Source organism: Motacilla alba, chromosome 8, assembly GCF_015832195.1.
Source record: "Motacilla alba alba isolate MOTALB_02 chromosome 8, Motacilla_alba_V1.0_pri, whole genome shotgun sequence".
In the NCBI taxonomy this organism is placed as follows: domain Eukaryota; kingdom Metazoa; phylum Chordata; class Aves; order Passeriformes; family Motacillidae; genus Motacilla; species Motacilla alba.
In genome coordinates this window covers 24,813,147-24,836,288 of record NC_052023.1, presented here as the reverse complement: position 1 = coordinate 24,836,288, position 23,142 = coordinate 24,813,147, and positions in this window count along the sequence as shown.

The following is a 23,142-nucleotide window of genomic DNA, read 5'->3' as shown; positions in this document are numbered from 1 at the left end:
CCCATCAGATCAAACCCACTGAGCTCACACGAGTGTGGTGATTCATATGGATTCTGTAAAACACACTGGGAAGCTTTTCAGAAATGAACCTCTAAAGAGCACACAAATTCTCATTCTGGTAATGGAATGTGCCTAACTGGCCTTTCTGTCCTGAAAAATCAAATCATATTTGGCTCTGATAGTGTGAGGTAGTTACTATAAACGAGGATGCTCTTTTCTCATCTTTATCAAATAAATCTCTCTGAAAGGATGAATTTCAAGACCTGGACCTCAGCACTCTGCTGGAAGAGAATCATAGAACCCCAAGATGAGTCAGGCTGGCAGGGCCCCAGTGGCTCGCGTGGCGCCACCTCCCTGCCCCAGCAGGGCCATCCCAGAGCACAGGGCACAGGAGAGTGTCCATGTGGCTCTGGAACGTGCCCAGGGAGGGGACCCCGGAGCCTCTCTGGGCTCTGCTCAGGGCTGGCACTGCCCAGGGCAGAAGTTGTGCCTCCTGTGAGGGGAATTGCTGGGCTCAGGCCCTGCCCGTGGCTCTGGGGCCATCGCTGGGCCTGGAGAGAGCCTGGGCCTGCTCTGCCCCTGCACACAGGGACGGACAGGGACACACTGGGGGACACCCGGACACACTGGGACAGACTGGGACCGACAGGGACAGCCAGGGACACACAGGGACAGCCAGGGCTGAGGCTGCTCTCAGCTGGGGCTCCTCTCCAGGCTGAGCAGCCCCAGCTCCCTCAGCCTTTCCTGGGCACAGAGATGCTCCAGGCCCTTCAGGATCATTGTCACTGTCAAGCAGCTCATGGGCATCCCAAATCACGCCAACACATTCCAGGCCTTTCCCATTCCACACGTGCTGGGCTTGGCTCATTACCCACCTCAGCAACACCCTGGAGCCCCACTTGCATGGCTCAGAACTGGCCTGCTCAAACACAGCTGGATTTGCCTAAGAGAGAGCTTTAAAAACAGTTACAAAAATGGTTCCCAACATATTCTCCCTGTTTTCTGGCTATTCTGCTTTTTCCACCAAATTCACACAAAGAAAAAGTTACCAGTTTTGAGAGATGATTGTATCAGTGATGCCAGGAGGTGACGTGGGCTTCCCTCTTCCATAAGGCTCACCATGACTTTAAGCTTGAGGGTGCCCATGAGAGCCCTACCAGACTACAAGAGTGAACAATTTTAATAATTTAACAACTCTCCATGAGAAGTGAGCCATGTCAGGCTGAATCATCCCAAAAGAGGGATCTTGAAGCCTGGTATCAGGTGGTGAATGAGGGACACGGTCCCCAGGTCCCATTCCAGGGGGATCTCCCGCCCCAACACAACTTAGAAAAGTTTGCCAAGCTCCTGTTCTCAGGTCCTTGTGTGTCTGTCATTCCAATGATGCCAGCAGCTCAATTAACTCCAGCAGATATTATCCATATGTTTAAGCTCTTTATGGGATTGCAGTCCAAGCTATTAGCAGCAATATCGTTTACTGACTGAAATAGATTTTTACTTTGTAAATATTGTCAGATGGAGAGGCTCAGCTTGGTTGTGAGCAGGGGAAACCTGGGCAGGGAGCACAGGATAAATACTCCACAGTTTGTATTTTATATTGCATTATTCAAAGGAAAAAAGAATCTCACTTAAAATACAACAACCCCCTGGCTGTCCCATATTGAAGCCATTGGAAGATTAATTAAGTTTCTATTAAAAAAAAAAGGAACACATGGTGTAGGTTAACTCCCCTTACCACACCACCCAGCCAAAGCAGACGATGAGAAAAATAATTATCTCTTTAAAAGTTGTATATTTTAAACTGTGGGCAAAACTGTTTTATTTTTAGTTATTTGCAATAAATAGGAGCCCTAAAAAATTTCAAGAAATAAGCAGGGCAAGGGAGGAGTTTGGTGTCTAATTTTTTTTTAAGTTTATTTCATTCCAAAATACAAAAGAGTGAACTGTGGTTCATCTAAAAATATATCTAAATTGAAAAATATGGTTAAAGGGATAAATAACTGCAGGAAAAACAACAGTTCAAAACATTTTGAACTGCTCCAAAATGTAACATTATCTACTTCTACTTATTTCACTGGGAACAACAAAAAAATCACTATTTTGTTGCACTGAATTTCAATGTTGTAGGGGAATCACAAACTTTGGCTCCAGGGCTAATCCTATATGCCTTATATGCCTGAGAGAAGTAAAGGTCCCAAGCTCCCTATTAGCATAAAATAAATCCATTTAAAAACCAGTCAGGCCAGGAAGAACAGGTGCAATCAACTAGCAAGATTTTCTGCAGAAGAAAAGTTTCCTGGTTTTCCTCTAGAGGATACTTTTCAGGAATTTTCTCCAACACAAAATCTAAAAGCCTTGACAGCAACAGGGAAAATGGCATCACTTTTGCTGTGTGACTGCTCTGCTGCTAGAAATACACACATGTATGCCTGATTTGCAGTCTGAATTTATTTGGTTTAGATGGGAGGAATTAAATTTATTCAGGATTTTGCTGCCTCTCCTAATTTCCCGTTTGCCAGGAAACATCAGCAAACACAGCCATAAAATCCAAGTGGGGCATTTACCACCAGACCTGACCTCTCAGAACTGCACTTGCACCTCAGCTGAATTCAGGCAGAAAGGGAACATCCTTTAAACACCCCTGTTATCCAGCAAAGGTTGTTGGAAATGTCCCCATAAAACATATGTTCAAGACTATTAATTGTATGGCAGGAGCTGAAATCTCAGTAACATGTCCCCATTACGCACAAACCCCAGATGTGTCAACAAAACCAGTTTCACCCAGTGCTGGTTGGGGTAACTACCCAAAATCTGCAAAATGCCTTTCCAGAATGCACTCACTGAGGCAGGAGAGTTCAGCAGCTCACAGGCGGGTTGTTTCGGAGACCAGGAAAGGGATTTTGTAGAGCAAAGAGGATGGAGCAGAAAGGCACAGGACCCTACAAAGCTTGAGGAAACACCTGTTGCATGAGGGTGCACTGTCAGTGCACTCACACTTCACTGACATCCGAGACATTTAAGTTTGAAATGAAATGCAATTATTTTTCCTGAATAAAGGAACCTTCAATCAGACTCTATGGGGTTAACAACTGATGTTCAGTTAGCACACTTTTAAAATTATTAAGTAATGGAGGATGCAAAGTTTTTTGGTCACCTGAACTGGGCTTTCCTTCATGTGAAAGGTAACCCATCTGGAGACAAATATGTGAGCCATCAGTTTAAGGTTAATGGTGTAAAATGAAAGGAACTGCTGGGTTTAAGGGGATTTGGACAATAAAATAGAAACTATCAAACTTGAAGGGGACTGGTGAAAAGAAGCACCAGAAAGAACAGCTGAGGACCTCAGAGCTGGGGGCACCAGCACAGGAAAGGCATGGATCTGTTGGAGCAAGTCCAGAGGAGGCACCAAGATGATCAGAGGAATGGAGCATCTCTGCAGTGATGAAAGGCTAGGAGAGCTGAATTTTTTCAGCCTGAAGAGGCGTAGGGGGGACCTAATTGTGGCCTTTGAGTGACTTAAGGGAACCTACAGAAAACATGGAGAGAGACAGTTTACAAGGGGTAGAGTGAGAGGACAAGAGGGAATGGTGCCACACTGAAAGAAGGGAGGGATTGAAATCAGATATAAGGAAGAAGTTTCTCCCTGTGATGGTGGTGAGGCCCTGGCACAGGGTGGCCACAGCAGCTGTGACTGCCCCTGAATCCCTGGAAGTGTCCAAGGCCAGGCTGGACAGAGGCTTGGAGCAGCCAGTCAACAGAAAGAACCAAGACACAAATTTCACTGTGTGACAAAGATGCAGGCATGGACCATGTGTTGGATTCACAGGAGAGTTCCTTTGTCCAGTGATGGTTCTGCACTGCCATCAATGTGCATCCCTTCTGATGCCAAGCCTTGACCAAGACTGGATTTGTTTTTAAAAATATGGAGTGATGCCATTACATGAGTCATCCTCTGAGAACCAGGAGTGCAAGGAAAGGGAAAGGGAGATGATAATTAGTCAAATGTTTGCATTGTTTCATTTAATATCTAGGTTCACATGCTGGATCCCATAAATTAACTTACATAGCACTTGAATTGTCACTTATTTATTTTCAAAAACCAAATCGTGTTTATTCTGCCTCTTTGTTGAACTTTCTGGAAAATTATTCTAAAGTGCAAAAGTGGCACAAAAATAATTGCGGTGACTTTCTGTACTATGTGCTTTTTAATTGCAGATTTTTCCTTCCCAAATCAGAGCCAAAAAAAAGAGCAACTGATGACTACAGCTGGATGAATACTGCAATCATTACCCTTGTTATAATGATACATTTCAATAACAACCACAATTCTTGATCCCCATGGATGGCTTTATAATGACCATGGATTATGCTGAGAAAATGCTATTCCTAATTTTATTGTTAATGGAGTGTGAAAGTCTTGCTCTGTGGTGGAGGCTAATTGTCACTTTAGATGTAATTTCCATCACTCAAAGAACATGTATGCTCCATGTATTAATTACAGGATACCACGATGGCTTGCGTTGACAAGAGATGGTGGATTTCGGATTTCCAGCCAAATGGAGCAATTCTCTCTCTAGAAAAACTTTCATTATCATTTACCAACAGCACATTTTACCAGAGGTAGAATGTGGCCATGTTCATGGCCTTCAGAACATTTGGTATCTGCATAATTAAACTAATCAATTGCAGAGCAGTAGTCAAAAGTCAAATCTTAATGAACTGGAAAAATGATGCTTCAATTTGCTGTCTCCAATCCCCAAATTAGCATAATAAACACAACGTACTTCTAATCTGTGAAAAAAAATAGAGGTTTTTTTCCTTATTCTTAGATGGTTACTGGGTATTAAATACATTCTTTTCAGTGGTTTTGTAAACTATCAGGTAGTTTTCAGTAATTTAATAAAAATAATGTAAATGTGTTATGCAAAACTCACAACATCTTGTTATTTTTGCCGAAAATACAATTTATTCAATTTTTTTGTTGTTGTTGTAATAAAATTTCCATTATTTTTAATCCATGTACAGGGCATATTTCCCAGTGGGTGGGTGCCCATTGGGAGAGAATGAGTATTCATAAGGAATCCAGGGAGTTGACTGGTAGAGGTCAGAAGTGACTTTTAATCCTTTTTTCCTCTGCCCTTGGTGCATGGAGAGGGATTTGATTGTGATGAGCAGAGATACAGAGATAAAGGTAACAGAAATTGATGTTGTTCTCCATGCTGCAGCCGTGTCCATCACTAGTCAAGATCCAAGTCCATCCTGCCTGGTTCTGCTGGAATTCAGGTCACAGCCTCCAAGGGCTGCCTGAGGCAAATGATGGGAATTGATTTTTTTCCCCCCTCATTTTACTTATCAGAAAACACAACAGATCCATTAAACATTGTTTGCTAAGATAGAACTTCAGATTCTCCCATTCTGCTCTGCCCTGGTGAGGCCCCACCTGGAGCGCTGTGTCCAGTTCTGGTGACCCAGACAGAAGGACATGGAACTGTTGGAGCAAGGCCAGGGGAGGCCATGGAGTTGCTGAGGGGGCTGCAGCACCTCCCTGATGGAATTGGGATGGGACATCTGGGAATGTTCAGTCAGGAGAAGAGAAGACTGTATGGAGACCTCACAGCACCTTCCAGGACCTGAAGGTGCTACAGGAAAGCCAGGGAGGGACAATTTATCAGGAGTGACAGGACAAGAGGAATGGCTTCCCACTGGCAGAGGGCAGGGTTAGATGGGATATTGGGAAGGAATTGTTCCCTGTGAGGGTGGGCAGGCCCTGGCACAGGGTGCCCAGAGAAGCTGTGGCTGCCCCTGGATCCCTGGCAGTGTCCAAGGCCAGGCTGGATGGGACCTGGAGCGGCCTGGGCTAGTGGAAGGTATCCCTGCCTGGGATGGCACTGGATAAGCTGTGAGGTCCCTTCCAAACCATCCCCTTGTTCCATGATTCCATAACAGAAGCCAGGGCTTGAATGAGAATCGGTCCTGCTGCCTTGCCTGAAATTGTAAAAGCACAGAAAGCAAACTTTGGCCCAGAGCAATATTGCTACCCTAAATCAAGGGTAAAAAAATAAATTAAATAAATAAATAAAATAAAAGATTAACAAAAAATAACCCAGTCACCAGAAGGTAAATACTTAAAGGAAGCAGGGTGCTGAAGGATCCTAAGCCAGTTTGCTGGGACAGACTCAAAAAGGATCATCCTCCTGCCTGCAAACATGTGGAAGTGTGAATGTTCCATCAGATCTCCACAACAAACCTAATCTGTATTGCACCGGTGCCCTACCTCATTTTAGCAGTGCAAAATAGCCAAAGCTTTAGAGAATAGCTCAGCCATCTGCGCCTGCAGGTGTTTACAATACAGAATAAATTAAGAAGTGACAAGGCATTGAGAAGGTTACAGTTGAATAATTACCAAGGAAAACTCAAAATCTTATGCACCATTTCAACTCCTGAAGATGGAATAGCTTCCTTTGTCCTTTTAAAATCATTTTCCACTCTTCCTTAGTTTGCCCTCTGTCTGAAGGACACCTTCTTTCTCCAAATAGAGAACTTTCAGAAATTATGTCAGTACTTGTGGTAACAAGGCTTTTTATTCCTTTTTTATTTAATTGATGTGAGAAATTCAGCTCCCACCGTGGAACACAAAGCCATGTCCCATCCATGCTCCATGGCAGCATCTTCTGGCTCTGGTTTTCTTTCTAAAGCCTCTAGAAAAGTACAGTTTAGACATTGTGAAAAGAAATATGTGGAAATATGTGGGATCTGGGGCATTCCCAAGGCTTTCTTCCTGATTATAAGCCTGATCAATGGAAGGCAATGACATTCTTTACTCAGAGGGAGGTGAGGCCCTGGCACAGGCTGGCCTGAGAAGCTGTGGCTGCTCCTGGATCCCTGTAAGTGTTGGAAAGGAAAAGGGAAAGGGAAAAGGAAAAGAAAAAGGAAGAGGAAGAAGGAAAAGGAAGAAGGAAAATAAAGAGGCCAAGGGAAAGGAAGAGGTAGAGGGGAAGAAGGAAGAAGGAAGAAGGAAGAAGGAAGAAGGAAGAAAAAGGGAAGGGAAGGAGAGAAGGTGAAGGGGAAGGAAAGGAAACTTAAATCCTTTAAACAAGGAGATAACCATCAGAAATTTTGCATAATCTATGTGGTATTGAGGCGTATGTCTGGCCATGGCAGTGGATTTCAGGATCTCTGGAAGCAAGACATACACAAGACTAAATAAATGAGTAATTAAACATTCTGGGCTCTTCCTCACATGGCACCAGCTTTCTCTGATATTCGCAGAAGTCTTGGAACACACATAGCCACAAAGAGCTCCTGTTCAAATCCCTCTTTCAGGAGCTTCAGTCTAAATACCAGCTTCCCAAAGTAATTCCCTGTCTGTAATGGCCTGGAGGGAGGAAAATCCCTGGGAACAGCACTGCAGGGGCGCTGGCAGCCGTTGCAATTGATGCCTGGGTGGAGGACTCACAAAATCCATTTCCAGAGGGGTAGAAGAGGATTTCCGTCTCCCACCAGGTGTAGTTTGGCCCAGGGCAGTGAGCTTATCCCTCCATGGCATCTACCGTCCTGGAAAATGAGAGTTCTCAGGGCTAAGAACTCAGATTTTTTTCTGAGAGGTAAATAAAAGCCTTGGGGGTTTTAGTTTTACAAACCTGCAGTGTTGCAATGAAGCCCAGCATCTGTCACCTGCAGGCAAGGCAGGGGTTTGTAGGGTCACACATGCTTTGCAGAGGTGCACAATCAGCCCCTGGGCTGGAGGCATGCACTTGGAGATGTAGGGTTTCCCAGCTCTTAATACCTTTATCCCAGATTCATTAAGCCCATGTTTTGGTCAGACATAAAAAAGAGGGAGATTTCTCTAGCACTTATAAAACAAAGCATTTGGTAGGATCCTGGCTAGACACCAGTCGTGGTTGAAGCAGATTTAGCTGGGTCAGTAACACAGCAGCACAAACTGGGTTACCTCCCACTTCAGCTGCCAAACCAGGAAAGAAAAATACTCAGAATTAAATATATAATAGTACAAAAAATAACAGCAGACCTGGACATGTGTTATCTCTGTAAAGCAGATGTTTTTACTATGTCATATACTGGCTGGTGTGCAGAGGAACTAATAAAGTGATTTACAGCTACAATTACACTTATTTTATTGCATGGAAAGAACTACACTGAGGTGCAGATCCAGCAAGCCCCATTGAATATTCCAAATAAAGGAATTCAACCTTAACCTTGAGCAAGACTGATGGGTGGGGGTTGATACACAGAAGGCTTCTTTTTATTGATCTAGCATGTTCCTCCCCAAAAGGGGAGCAGCCAGATGCAGCAGAGGATGCTGAATCCAGTAGCCCACGTGTGGCTTTTTGTCCATGGGTTTATCCAGAGCTGAGAGCGTGTTCCCAGTTGGTACCTGTGTGTGCACCCAAAATTGTAATGTTTTTTTCCTCTCAGTTGGCAACATTGAATTATTTGGTTCATTTTTCTGCAGCTTTTGGAGTGCAACTACGATGGAGCGGAACCAAAAAAACCCCATGTATCCACTAGCAGATTTCAGCAGCCATTTTGGGGTTTGGGGTTGTACCACCGGGTTTAGTCAGTCTTAGAGAATTGGGATTGTTCAGCCTGGAGAAGAGAAGCTTCAGGGTGATCTAATTGATTGTGCCTTTCCAGAAGGAGCCCACAGGAAAGACGGAGGGACAGGACAAGGGGGAATGGCTTCCCATTGCCAGAGGACAGGGATAGATGGGATATTGGGAAGGAATTGTGAGGGTGGGGAGGCCCTGGCACAGGGTGCCCAGAAGCTGTGGCTGCCCCTGGATCCCCCTGGAAGTGTCCAAGGCCAGGTTGGATGGAGCTTGGAGCAACCTGGGATAGTGGAAGGTGTTCCTGCCCATGGCAGGGGTGGCACTGGATGGGTGTTAAGATCCCTTCCAACTCAGGCCATTCTATGACTCTATGGTAAATCAGATATCAGGTAAAAGGTCTATAAATGGAAAAATATTTCTAATTCATGTATTTTCTTCTAAGATTTTGAAATGAAACTTCATTTTATGGTCAAACCCAAGCAGAGTAGGTCAGTTCCTCAGTTTCTTGCTGTTCTTCATCAGGCATTGAACTTGGGGGAGCTTCATTTTTTTCCTACCTAACATAGTAATCTAGACCTTATCCCTAGAGGAATCTCTAAAGAGGGCAGGAAAAGCTATGTCCTCCTTCTTCTCTCAGACCTTCAGTGGTCAACAGGCATGAAAAAGCCAGAGCAAATCATAGAAAAACCAGCTAAAGACATGCAGAGAAAAGTTTTCCTTCACTAGCTCAACTGTCAGGCCAAGAGACCTCCACACCACTCCAATTTTTGACTCAATCTATTTGAGCAGTCAGATCAGTTCCTGAGCATTTGTAGGATTATCCAATTAAAATGTTAGCAGGCAAATTGGACAGCATGGAATCACTCTACAGAAAATTGCACAAGGCAGGGTTTTTTCCCCAGTGTAATAAAACTTCTCCAAAGGCAGGCTGTCCTTTCATTCCTTTCTGATTGTTTTATAAAGCTTTTGGTGTCTGTCTTTGAAAACCGAAAAACAAATTTTCTACTCAATTTCTTTTCCTCCTTCTTGCAGCATAGAGTTTGCACTAAAACAGAGTAGGGGGAAGGAGGGAGGTGATGTGAGGAGTGAAAACCCTCATTTTTAATCTGTTGTTAAGAGTTGCACAAAAAGCCAGGGCACTAAGACAGCATAGGATGCTGTGGCAAGATAAGAAACACATGACAGGTGAGGTGAAGTAAGAATAAATACATGCTGACAAAGTTTTCTTGTAGTGAAGTGTGGGAACAACCATGATCACAAAGCCAACAAGTCACAGTATCACAGAATCTTGGAATGGATCCCCTGCCATGGGCAGAGACAACTTCCACTGTCCCCAGGTGGCTCCAAGCCCTATCCAACCTGGCCTTGGACACTTCCAGGCATCAAGGGGCAGCCACAGCTTCTCTGGGCAACAAACATTTGCTGCCAGTATTGTTCATGCAATTTTAACAATTACCATCTTGTTTTACAGTTATGGAAAAATATTAATTGAGGCAGCAAAGATTTGCCACGGCATTTCAGGTTTTTTAATGTCAGCCAGCTGGTATTTTAGCAGTGTGAGACAAAGCTCACCCAGACATGGGGATGTAAAAGAAGTGATCATTTATTTTTGCTGCACAAAGGCCTGTGAAAAACAAACTCCATATTTGCATGTTTGCTGGGAGTGGGGAATATCTCTGCATGAGCAAGTTCTCATCTTCTCCCTCGCATGCTGGAATTTCACCGCCTGCTTCATCATCGCGCTGGCTTGTCTGACTCATCTCGGATCAACGGGAGCTTGAAATTATCTCCAGGTCCATTATGAAATCCATAACAGGGCTGGGAAGATGCATTGAGGAGCAGGGTAGGGGGGCAGAGCTTTTGTTCCACCCTGCCTCGGCACAGCCACTCTAAATTGTGCCGTCACACCAAGCAAATAAACAAGAAGCAGCATTTTTGTGCTTCCTGCCTCTTGGGAATTTTTGTATTTCACATGTTTTACTGCAGCAGGAAACACAGAGCTTAATCAGGCTTTTTGTCTGAAATGTAATTGGAGTTTGGCTGTTTTCACCCGTTTTAACCACTTCAAACATGAAATTGCAGACTCGTGCATTCACGTGGACTCTGAGCTTTATTTGTGTCACAGACCCACTTTGGACTCAGAAATACTTTCATTCAATGAGGTGCTGTCCAGAAGGAGTACAGAGATTGGAATTTGGCAAAGATCTGTGGGTTTGCTGCTGGCTCCCAGGGTTAACAGGGTGCTGGAATGAAATGCTAAGAAGCCTCATGTTTGTCCTCTGATCTGCCATTGCCCAGAGATGGTCACACCAGGCTCATCCTCTCTGCTCCCTGAATGCTAAAGAGAAATAAAATATTATTTACCACTGCAACTACTCTAAATGCAAGAGAAAATGGTACACTATGCACATAATTACTGTCGGGTGGCTCTAAGGCACAGTTTTTTCCCAGAGAGGAGAGGAATAAAAGTGTGTATTCCTGCAAGAGATCAAAACCAGGGAGGACAGAACTATGGCAGAAAAAGAGATGCACACAAATAATTGGACTCAGCAGAAATGTCATATCTCAGACAAACAGATAGAGGAATCACTTTGTGAAAAATAAATGAAATGGAGATACAAGGGAAACAAACATAAATAAAAATAGATGGCATCAGTGTAACAGACTTAGACTTACCTAAACTTATATGTATTGACTCTAATGGGGGGCTCTGACTGCACTTTGCATTTAAAACTGCAGGACTGGGACCTGTGTGTTCCAAATCATACACTTGTAGGTCCACCCTGAGTCAGAATATCCCCACAGGCACCAGATGATTTGGTTACCAGGTCTAGAGCCTCTCTGCAGTCTGGACAGCTTTGGGTACCTCTGAGTCTGCTTTGAGCATAGAGATTTCCTCTTGTGCCATCACAGCAGCAGGAAAGGACATATTGAAAATGAAGTTTCAATATGAGAAAAAGAGCTTCAAAAGTTTTCAAACTTCTGTTGAAGACAATATATAGGGTAAGAATAGAGAGAGCTTAGCAAGGAGTGCATAGCAACAATGGGAAGTTTTCTTTCTGAAAAAAACACAACACTGATAATATGGGTCTATTTATAAAACTTGGGAAGACAGAAAGATTAAAAACGAGTTCTTAAAATACATTTGTAAAGAAAATTCAGACTTCTGTTTCCTCCTGATTCTAGGAAAGATAAAAGTTTGTGAATGTTACCAACCTCTATAAAATTGGTCTTGGAGATTTTTTCTCTTTGGGTAGAAAGAGAGAGATGAGAGGAATTGAAGTGATCTGTGAAAGGGAAGAGCTCATTCATTCTTCACACAAAACACTGGGAATGAACCCACTCAGGTGGATTCCTGCCCTTCTGCAGAGCTGTGCTCCCTGCTGTCCCTGCTTTTGGAAAACATTCATTACACCCTTTCTTTCCAAATCTTTGAGCTTTTCTCCTCAGTGAGTCGAGGTTGCTCAGATGTCAGGGGTGCAGTCTGGGAAATAGCTCTGGAATACAAATGAGTCAAAACTTGCCCCTGGCTTTGCTTTCTCTGGGTGTCCAAAGAAAGAAGAACCTGCATTCATTCTGACTCCTGGGTCACCCTCAGCAGCAAGGTGACTCACCAGCACTAATGTACATGACCACTGATGCAGCCCCAAAACCAAGGTGATCTTCTGAGGGTCTACCTCAGCTTTGCCTCAGGGTGTAAATGGAGTTTCCAAAGCATTGAGGTGAGCTTGCTGCCAAAAGCAGAGTTCCTTGGTGCTCTCCTACTTCTAAACCAGTCTGACAGAAAACCACTGCTGTGGAGACACTCCCCTCCAAACCAGCCAAAAAACAGCATTTCTGCTGTGAGTATCCCAACAGACCCCAAATTACCCAGCAGCCTCCCCAGGGAAGGCTCCTACCCCCAGAGCCTTCTACCTCATAAGATTTTGAAGCTTTTTAAATGCTCCCTGCTGTCTCTCCTTATCTCTTTGCCTCTGGTCCAGCTTTCATCCTCCCACTTTTCCTGCAGTGTCCGTGGCAATCTCTGGCCCAGCAGATCCTGGGTTTGCCATCCCTTAGACTCCCAACAGATCCAGCAAACCAGCTGTGCTGGGGTTCAGATCTTTGGCACAGACACCTTGCAGCCTCCATCAAACAAATGAGGGATTCTGCTTTTCCACAGAACTATCCCCCAGCACAGCAGTTCTCTCCATAACAACCTCATCATGTTCAGAGGCAGATGCTCTAAATTAGCTGTGCTCTACGAACAGGAGCAGCACTGAGGTGGGGGAATGGAAAGGGGATGAGAAAAACTGAAACATTTTGCCAAAGGTCACATTTCAAACAACTTAATTTAGCTTCATTTTAAAGGGCTTCTTGCCACAAGACTCCATATGAGTATTTTTTTCCTTTTTTTTTTTTTTTTTTTTTTTTTTTTTTTTTTTTGGTAGCATAGCAAGAAAATGGAAGCATCAACAAATAGGCACTTAGGCTTGTCATTTCAGCTATTCTCTCTTTTCCTTTATTTTCAGTAAGGAAAAGAAAGCAAGAAAACCTGGAAATGAGGCAAGTCTTCTCAGCCCTGAGAACTGCTGAGGCTGTTTAAACTCTACAAGCATTTAGCTTGCTTAGTTCTTTGTTTTTTTCATCAAGGATTAATTTTTGATTAAAGTTTTTCAAAAAGAAGTTTAATTGAAATCAATCCTCCAAGCAATTTGTTGAAACTGTTTCCTGATCAAAACAAAATCAGAATAAATGACATCTGATTTAAAAATAATTACATCCAGTGATAATTAGTGTGTTCGCAGGAAAGTTTAACAATTTTTGTGCAGTAAAAGACCAGGAACAAAGTCAACATGCTTTGAGCTAATGTGAACACAGCCTTTTCAGACAGACACTACATAGGTGTGAAACTGGGGAAAATAGGATGTCTTTGAAATGAAAGACAGGTGCAAGAGAGAAGTCTGGCTGAGACGAAATAGAGAATATGCATCACACATGTTAAAAAAAGGAATAAAAAAATGAATGCCCTGGTTTGAAGAGGTATTTATCTTGCACTTCCCCAGCATGGGATGTTATTTACTCCTAAGACTGTCTAGTTTATAAGAAAGAGAAAGAAGCAACCTCAACTTCATTGAAACTCATAAATAAAACACTTCTCTTTCACCAAGCGCTGCTGAGCTAAAGCATCACAGAAACTTCCCCTTAAAAATGCTCTCGAATATTACAACAGACAGCTTTGTTTTCTTGCAGTGTTTCCCATGTTTTATCCACATCCTTCGGCTGCTGGGGAGAGCTGAAAGCTGCCAGGTGGAATCACAACGTGCAGTTAAAGCACACCAGGAGAGGGAGCTCAGGGTGACTATTGCAAAGCAGCCTCTGAGGAAAAGTGTCACTGACTGTCAGAGACATTCCAGCTGTTTGGGGCCCTGCACATCTTTGTGTGGCATGGATTAGCCATTTCTTACTTCCTCCTTCCTTCAAGGATCAGTCTGAAATGCATTCAGTTCTGACTGTGCTCACAATTTCACCTGAGCAGATTTTTTAGGGGAAAAAAAAAACGAAAAAAAAGAGAATTTTAATTTAAAAACTGCAAGGGCTTTCTCTCATGTAAAAAATACTTCAGAAAGCTTCAGTGAGGTCTGAAAATCAATAGTGTTTTCTTTTTGCTAGGAATAATGGTTATTTCTGAGCAAAGCCCTGGTGCTGGAGAGGGCAGCTGTAGAGACGTGCCCATCTATCCCGTGGATTCACGAGGGCTTTGTCTTTGGCTCCCATTTACACAGCTTTAAATTCTGCTGTGTTGACTTTGAGCTTGACACGCCACTAAATCTTCAGTCCCCAAGCAGAGTCCTCTCCAAATCATGGTGTTTCACTGGCTGCCTCAGACCACAAGTGTCACCTTCATTTGAAATTATCTTGTCCCAAGTGTGCTTAAAACATTCTCATCGTTTTTGATGAGGTTGGGCCCCGTTCCAAGGCCATGGCCAAGCCAAAGACCCTGCAAGGGAGGGGGGTTTTTCCTGGCTGCTTTCGGGAGGGCCCTTTTCAGGTTCCTCAGTCCCAGAGTGGCTCTGTTATTATGGAAAAGCAATTTAACGGGATATGAGTTATGACTGAGAGGATCCATGCAGGTGTTCATGGGGTTTAATTAATACGCTCACATCACACCTTTAATTAATTTGTGACAACAATCTCGAGTGTCACCAAGGCAGAGAAAGGCGACTTTGCTGTCCAAGGCTCACAGGAAGTACAAAGGATTTTGTGCCTTTTTGGGGTGATGAGTCTGGGGGAACCTGAATTACCTGGCCCAGGACGGTGTCTGGGAGAAGAAGTCACTGCGCAGCTGTCTGCAGAGTTAAAATAAATTCAAAAATGATCAAAAATTAAATTAGAACCACTGTTATCAAAAAAGGGACTCTTAAATGTTCCCTGAAAGCAGGAATGGATGCTGTGGCAGCAGTGAACCACCTCTGCTGAATCACAGAATCAGGGGATTCCAGAATGGGTTGAGTTGGAAGGAAACTTAAAAACCATCTTTTCAATCCCCTGCCATGGGCAGGGAAACCTTCTACTAGCCCAGATTGCTCCCAGATTCATTTGCCTGGTCATTTACTCCCATCCAGCATGGCCTTGAACACTGCCAGGGATCCAGGGACAGCCACAGCTTCTCTGGGCACCCTGTGCCAGGGCCCCACCAACCTAGGGAAGAATTTCCTCCCAAAATCCCACCTAACCCTGCCCTCTGGCAGTGGGAAGCCATTCCCCTTCTCCTGTGACTCCATCCCTTGTAAACAGTTCCTCTCCATCTCCCTTGTAGATCTCCACACCTTCATCTGTTTGATGAAATGGGAGAGTGAACTCATTCTTTTTTTCATCAACAAGCTCATTTTGCAGATTCTGCCTCAAACGCCTTTTTAATCTCTTCAGTTCAGTCTAGCAGTAAACTCAGTAAACTTCCAGAGCTGTGTGTCAGCATTTGTCTCCACACACAAATATGTGATTTGCTGATAAGGCAGATCGGAAGCTGGTTAATTGCATCGGATTTCTCCCTGAAAAGCCTTTTTAACTACCCTCAAATATCATCGAGGCTGAGGCTAAGTACATGTTTGAATATTTTCTTCAGTTCTCTGCTGACAAAAGTGCTGATGTGGTTGTTCTTACATCTTATGATTGATCAAAAAAAAAAAAAGGAAAAAAGAAAAAAAAGAGAAAAGGCAAAATTTTAATCCTAACACAAACACACAGATGAGAGACGCTCCAAAGAAGGCAATTTCGTACAGAACTGATTTTCATAAAGATTTTTAAGCGTTTCCTTCTTCATCAGTGTTTGTTCCTAAGCATCAGACAATAAAGTAAATTGAAGTTTCTCCTACTGATGTAATTTGAATTTATTTTGGTGGCTTTTGACCATCTTTTACCTTGTGATTTGTTCCCAGCAGTAAATATTTGGTGAACAGTTTCCTCCCTTTCTCTGATATTTGATTTGCCTGTGACACCACAACTTTGAAACAGCAAATCTCATCAGCTCCAAAATCCACAGGATTGGGATCTGCAATGGCATCAATTGCTTCAGCTTTGTCACAGTTCTGAATGTCTAAGTCATTGTCCCCAAAAGTTTTCAGCCTGTCTTGCACTGCCATGACATCTTCTCCCATCCGCTGGGATTCAGGACTCCCCATTTTGTTTGCTGTGCCAACAGGAGTTGAATTTCTGCTCCAAGTAAGTTCCCTACTTGACACCAAACTCTTAAAAAGTCAGGGAGAAGGTTTAGGTCAGGAATGGGTAGTTGGGAATGGAGAAATCCCAGTGGAAATGAGAGCACAAAGGGAGAGGGATGGGGTGAAGAACACGGGAACCTCATGGGCCAAGTCCCCAGCGTGGCTGGAGAGGAACCACCCAGGGTGCAGGGAGGAGGAGAGCCAGCTGAGAGCAAAATGAATCTGTAATTAATTTATGGCCTTGGATTAATGCTGATGGATCAGCTGTGACACAGAATTAGGGCTGGAGGTGCAAACTGAGATGGATCCGGATGCAGGGGGAACGTGGCACAGCAGAAGGGGGTGAATCATCCAAGGAAACACAGGCCAGGGGGAGGTGGGAAGCAGGGTAGGACTGGAAAGCAAACTCCTGGAGTTTGCTGCCGGTGTGAGGAAAGGAGAGGGAGATTGGAAGGGAGTGCTCAAGGGGGAAGAAAATGAGACATACAGAGTTTAGGAGACAAAATAAAAACAGAGAGGAGTCATGGAATACTTATTGTGCCATTCTCAATCCCATCAAAAAACTGGGTGAACATACATTTACGTGCTGAATTTAGTTTAATATTCAGCTTGTAACATCACCAAGCAGATTTAAGCCAGCTCAAACTCTACCCTTTAATGGTTTATAACATTTTTTTTTCCTTTCCTTTAATTTTTCCCTTCATTTACAACTTTTTCTCCTTTTCTTTGACCCAAAGACAAAAAATTGTCACCCATCAGTACCGAGCAATCCACCCTCCAGCTGGAGCAGCAAATTGTGATTATTCACATAGGTCATATGGTTGTTGTTCTGCTTCTGGGCTTTGAATCCCAGTGGGAAAGATAAGAATATTTCTCTTATAGCTTTGGGCAGGAATTGATCACTTCCTACTCCTAAATACAAGTCATACCCTGCATTCATGTTGGTTGTGGACGCAGTGGGATTTTAAGCTGGGCAAATATATCAGAATTCATGCCACAGAAGATAAGAAAAATCAAAATATAGGAAAGAAATATTTTCAATGTCAATGCTTAGCAGCTCAGGAGAAAAATACTGATATTTAGACAGTTCGAAATATTTTTTAAAAAGTTTTTAAACCTTAAGGAAAAGAATGAAAGCAAAGAATAAGACAAGAAATGAAACATTGGTTCATGCTGAAAAGGAACAGAGGCCAAAAATTCCCTACTGTGGGGGTAATGAAAAATCAGCCTAATTACATGGCAATTAGATACTATGTGTGCAGTGCTGAGTACTCATGAATTCTGTACATTGTGAACCCCTTTCAGCAGAATCTCCCAGCACCCAGGACAAGATACCCAAGAATGAGTAAAAAACAGTGAAAAGTGAGTCAGTAGAGGGGGAGTCACAAGATTTCCCTCTCCCTATGTCAAAGGAGATTTGACCGACCAGAATTGCACTTGCCCTGTCATGGGGACAGCTGGAAAATAAACGTGCCCCGATATTTTTATTGCATGTTGTCATTGAGCTGGCGCAGGGGACCTTGGGGGACAGGCAAATGGATCATTTTAATTAACACCTAATTGTGCTTGACACCTGAAATTCTGCTCAGCTTCTCCCCTGCCAGACCCAATAAGTGAAGGATGTCTGTGCAGCACTGTACCAACAGGCAGGAGCTGGGAATTACTCGTAGCTGCAGGATGCAACTTCCTTGCCTCATTTTCCTGTGGAGAAAGCACAGCATTTTGGTTTTAAATCCTAAAATCAGGAAGATGGCCAGATTTTCAGCTACCAAAGCCCAGGAATGATTTGCATGGGAGTGAGGGTTTTCTTTGTGGCTAGAACAATTGAAAAGTTTCATAGAGAACAAATCAATCAATGATAGAAAAATCACATGTGTACCACTATCCTCCTCTGTGGTGAGGAATTCCACACAAATACCAAACCTTTTAAAAAATATGTAAATGTAACCTTGAGATGTTGGGGGGAAAACCCACACTGGGAGGTGGAAGACTTGAGGAAGGTTTATTTCTATGCTCTCAGAAAGGTGTAACATTAGCATTGTCCCACCTTCTATTGTTCTACTTGTATCATTAGCTTTTATTAGCATTGGATTGAGCACACCCTGCTTTATGACACTGCAACATAAATCAAGGCAGAGCCTCCCCAGTGACTCATATAAGCCAGCAAGCTCCATATAAAAGAAAACCTTGACAGATGGGAAGGCAACAGAAACTGCAGAAGGCTGTTAAACTTCTTTTTTTCCCATTTTATACCAAAGTATACAGCTGGAGATGAGAGCATTTTTATAGGTAAAATGCCAGTGAAAGAAAGCTGGGGAACACTGTGAGTTCTCCATGACCTGGGCCCCCTGACTGCTCTTGACACAAAGATCACACCACTTTCATGGTGTCACCATCCCCAGAACTCCAGTTTCCCACGCACCCTGATGTCCCTGCTGTAAAGCATCCTGACCTCCATGCTGTCCATTCCCTGGTGGGAAGGGGGTTAAAGCAGTGTCCTCTTCTGGAAGAGGCTGAGGTGAGGTGATGTCCCTGTGCCTTCCCCAGCTGAGAGGGGCTACAGCATCCAATTCCCCAGAGGGCTCTGGCCCTCACAGCTCATGGGCACCTCTGTCCTTCCTTTCCTCTCCAAAACATTTTAGCCAGCAGGGAAAGCTCAGAGCTGACCAAACCCCTGCAGATCACCTTCATCCCAAGCCTGATGTGCCTCCTTTGCCCAGAATCAGAGCAAGGGGCCCACAAGAGATGCTGTCCCTCAGCAGAGCTCCAGCACAAGAAGCCCACCCTGGCTTTTCCTCCTCCAAGGGAAGATGCCAATGATATTTTGAGAAATGTTGCCTCAGCTGTGGTGGACCAGAGGTGCAAACTCCTTAAAAATGGCTTTGCCACCTACAGCTGTAGGTGGCAGCCTGAGTTTAACTTAATTACATTAATTAGTTTGACAATCTGAGATGAAATGGTGGTTAGCAGCTTTGGAGAAAAGGGGGATGTTAGCAAGGAAAGCAGTGATAAAATCAAACTCCCTTATGGATAGAGCCTTGCAAGCAATTATCTGAGGTGTTGGCTGGCTGTGGGTAGTGCTGCAGAGCTAAATGTCTCTGCTGGGCCCATGTTTCATGATGTAAAAGAGTTATTTTGGTGCCCAAACTCTCTTGATGTTGCTTTACAGGGCTCAGCTTGTTGCAATCAGAGATTCTTTCCAAAAGCGCCCTCATAGGAGGAAGGTTTTGCTCCCAAAATGTGACTTTTTTCAGTTAGTTGTTTTTTAAAATACATTGTCCAAAAAAGTTAAACAAAAGAGTGCTCGAGACATAAGAGTCTGAATTTCAGCTGTGATGGGCCTGCTAACAATCTAAACAAGATTTGCAATAAACAAGCAATTTCTTGATGCTGTTTAAACCTCGTGAACAGAAATCCTGTTGTTCTCCTGGGTAATTCCCAGAGAAGTGGTTCTGGGGACATTTTGTCTCGTGCAGTTATCCATCACTAAGTTATAACCACTGCTGGAGACAACAATTAAATTAGAAATAAGTGGAGAGGCACACTGATATAACCAATTTTGTTTAAAATACCAGTTGGCTAAATTGGTACAGTCCCCCCATGCTTGGGCACTTCAGTTGTGAGAAACCTCATGGACATGGATGAGACATTATTTGCAAGGGGCTGGAGTGACAGAACAGAGGGAATGGCTTCCCACTGCCAGAGGGCAGGGACAGATGGGATTTTGGGAAGAAATTGTTCCCTGTGAGGGTGGGCAGGCCCTGGCACAGGGTGCCCAGAGAAGCTGTGGCTACCCCTGGATCCCTGGAAGTGTCCAAGGCCAGGCTGGATGGGGCTGGGAGCAAGCTGGGCCAGTGGAAGGTGTCCCTGCCCATGGCAAGGGGAGGATTTAAATGATCTTTAAGGTCCCTTCCATCCTAAACCATTCTGGGATTCTAAAATATAATAACTAACACCTAGGAGAAGTAATCAAAGACTAAAGAAAATGAAAGCTGTTAATACAGTTATCAGCTTGATGCAAAATAGGAGACATTTAAATTTGCATTATTTTAGCACGGCTAAATAAAAAGCCACTCAAGCTGGAAAATCAGCCAAGATTTTTTCAGCTGTTTTGCTCTTCTCCCATCCCTAATTCTGTCCCTGAAATGCTCCACATGCACAGGGAATCAGGAGCCTTGAGGGCCTCGTGTTGTTCTGGTTGTGGTGAGCACTGATTTCATGGGTATTACGCTCCCACTGATGTGCATGACTTTGGTTGCACAGGTTGATTTAAATAAATTAATTTTTTTACAGAAAATCTGTTTTCCCACATGCCAGTCATTTAGATCACATGCTTCCCAAAGATTTTACCACCTCACTCACTGTGGTGTTTTAAAATACACAGTCAATAAGAAAAATAGTGTTTTCTTTTAAATAAAAAATAAAAGAAAATCCAGTTAATTTCATCCAAATACTGACAACATGCAGGACTTTCCTCATCAGAACCACCCCAATAATTGTATTTCATCAGCTCCACCTGATGTTATAGAGCAAAAAGAAGGACCTGCAGTTGGCACCAAACATTTTGAAAATTCTCAGTTCTGTGAAGAACAGGTGCAGCAGATTTTCAGCAAGAACCAGGCCCAGGCTGACTGTGCTGGGGGAGCAGGGTGATGTTATCTCCCTGAGGTTTTAGCAGCTACAGAAGATCTTTGAGCCCCTGCTGAAAACCAACTGGAATCCTACCGTGAAATTGAATGAAAACTCAGCAGAAAGTCTCCATTGAATGGAAGTTTTTCCAATTCCATGGTGAGGCCTCAAGTGGGGTGGGATTTTTCTGGTCACGAAAATGTTGGGGGCTCAGGGCTGTTTGTCTTGTTTAGGGAAAGAGAGAGAAGCTAATAAAGAACCAGTTGCCAAGATGACAAGGAAATAATAGAGTTTCCAAAGAAATAGAATTTAGAACATCTGCTGCTCCCTCTAAAAGTCCTCTGAAACAATCATTTAATCTGGGGACCATCCGAGGTTAGAACATTATTAAATAGAGCATGGCAAAAACATATCACAAGCTCTACAAGAACTTTGGGAGGAAAATCTACCCTGAACTGGGACAAAAGGCAGAAGTTGAGATATTTCAGACCTAAAGCTCCCCTAAGTTGTATTGGATCCCCTGAAACATTTAATTTCAACCAAATTTAAAATTTTGTTGGTATTATGTTTTATTTTTCTTATTGTTTTCCACTGAGAAATGGGTTTACATCTTGAAAGAATTTGTTGAACAAATTGAGGGAACCTGAACACAGAACAGGAAATTCATCAAAAGAAGCCTTTTCTTAAAGTTTCAGTTTTTAGCCAAAAAAAAAACCCAAAAAAAACAAAACCAAATCCAAACAGCCATCAGCAACACTCACATTGTCTCCATGAGGTTTCCAGCACCAAAGCCTTCAGCTTCCACACATTTTATTTTTTCTGGCACAACAGAGGGCAAAACCTGTGCAGTTAATTTCCTGGATGCCTCAGGTCTGTTAAAACACAGATTATTAAATCTCCAATCCCTGTTTCACACAGAAAATAATTTTCGTGTAAGTGAGGAGCCCAAATTACAGCAATTCCTGTGGATTTTTCCACCATTTTTACCAAGGCTCTGTTTTGTTCCCATTAATGAATGGGAGTGGCAAACTGCTCCAAAACATCTCCCAGTTTGAGGAAGCTCTGCTGGAACTGGAAATCAAGAAGACAGCCCTTGGAGGGATTTCCTTGTCCAAGACACAGTTAATCATCAAAAGCAGAGACTTCTCAAAACCTCAAAGTCTTCCCAGAAAGCACTGGCTGGGCTCCAGCTGGACCCCCAAGTTATGCTTGACTTGTCACTGGATCTGATGGCTTTGCTACCCAACCTCTCACTAGGGTAGCAATTCCTGTTTTCACAACTCAGCAGGAGTTTCCCATGCACAGAAAGTGTTTCCTCCTGCTCAGTCTGACCCTGGGGAATGCTCATGCACCAGGACCACACCAGCAGCAGCAGCAGCAGCATTTCCACCTTGCATTTATATTTTTTGTGATACGAATGCATGGAAGTCTGCTATGATATATTTAATTCAAAATTCCCACAGTGGAAGAACAAGCTAGAACAAGGAAGGAACAAGGTGGAAGAATGAACCTTGGAAATGTCCAAGGCCAGGCTGGACAGGGTTTGGAGCCACCTGGGCCAGTGGGAGGTGTCCTTGCCCATGACAGTGGTGGAACTGGATGGGCTTTAAGGTCCCTCCCAACTCAACCCAATCCATAATTCCACTGGCTCCATCACCACACTCTGGAAGGTCCATACCTTCTAAATAACTGAGGCTCTCAAAAACCCGAGTAGCCAAAAGCAACCTTGACAAAATGACATTTACAACTTCCTGGGAAGCAGCTTAAGTGCCCAGCTGAGAAAACGAGAGGGGACATGTGGAAACTCCAATAAAAGAAAAGTCAGTGAAATATCTCATTCTTTCCAGTAAGTGGATTAAGAGTTCTGGTAAGAAAGCTGAGGTCAAGCTTGATGACTTTCAAAGGAAAAACATCACATTCTAGAAGCTTCTATGAGAGCTGAAGCCAAGTTTTTAATTCTATAAGCCTTTTCTAATTCTTGCAAAGTTAAAACAGAAACAAAGAGAAAAATATCTGTGAAAGTATGAAAAGAATGAATGTGATGAGATAATTAAGTGATTAAGCCCCAAGCTGTTCTTGGAACTGATCAGAAATGCCTTGGAAAACATCATTCCACAAATCCAGCTTCACTTCATACCCTGTTGCACTCTGAAATTGTAATTTTCTTTTTTTCCTATTATCTGCATTTTCATGGATAAATTTTGTTTGGCCCTTGATTCTGGAAGCATTTGGTAAAATGCACG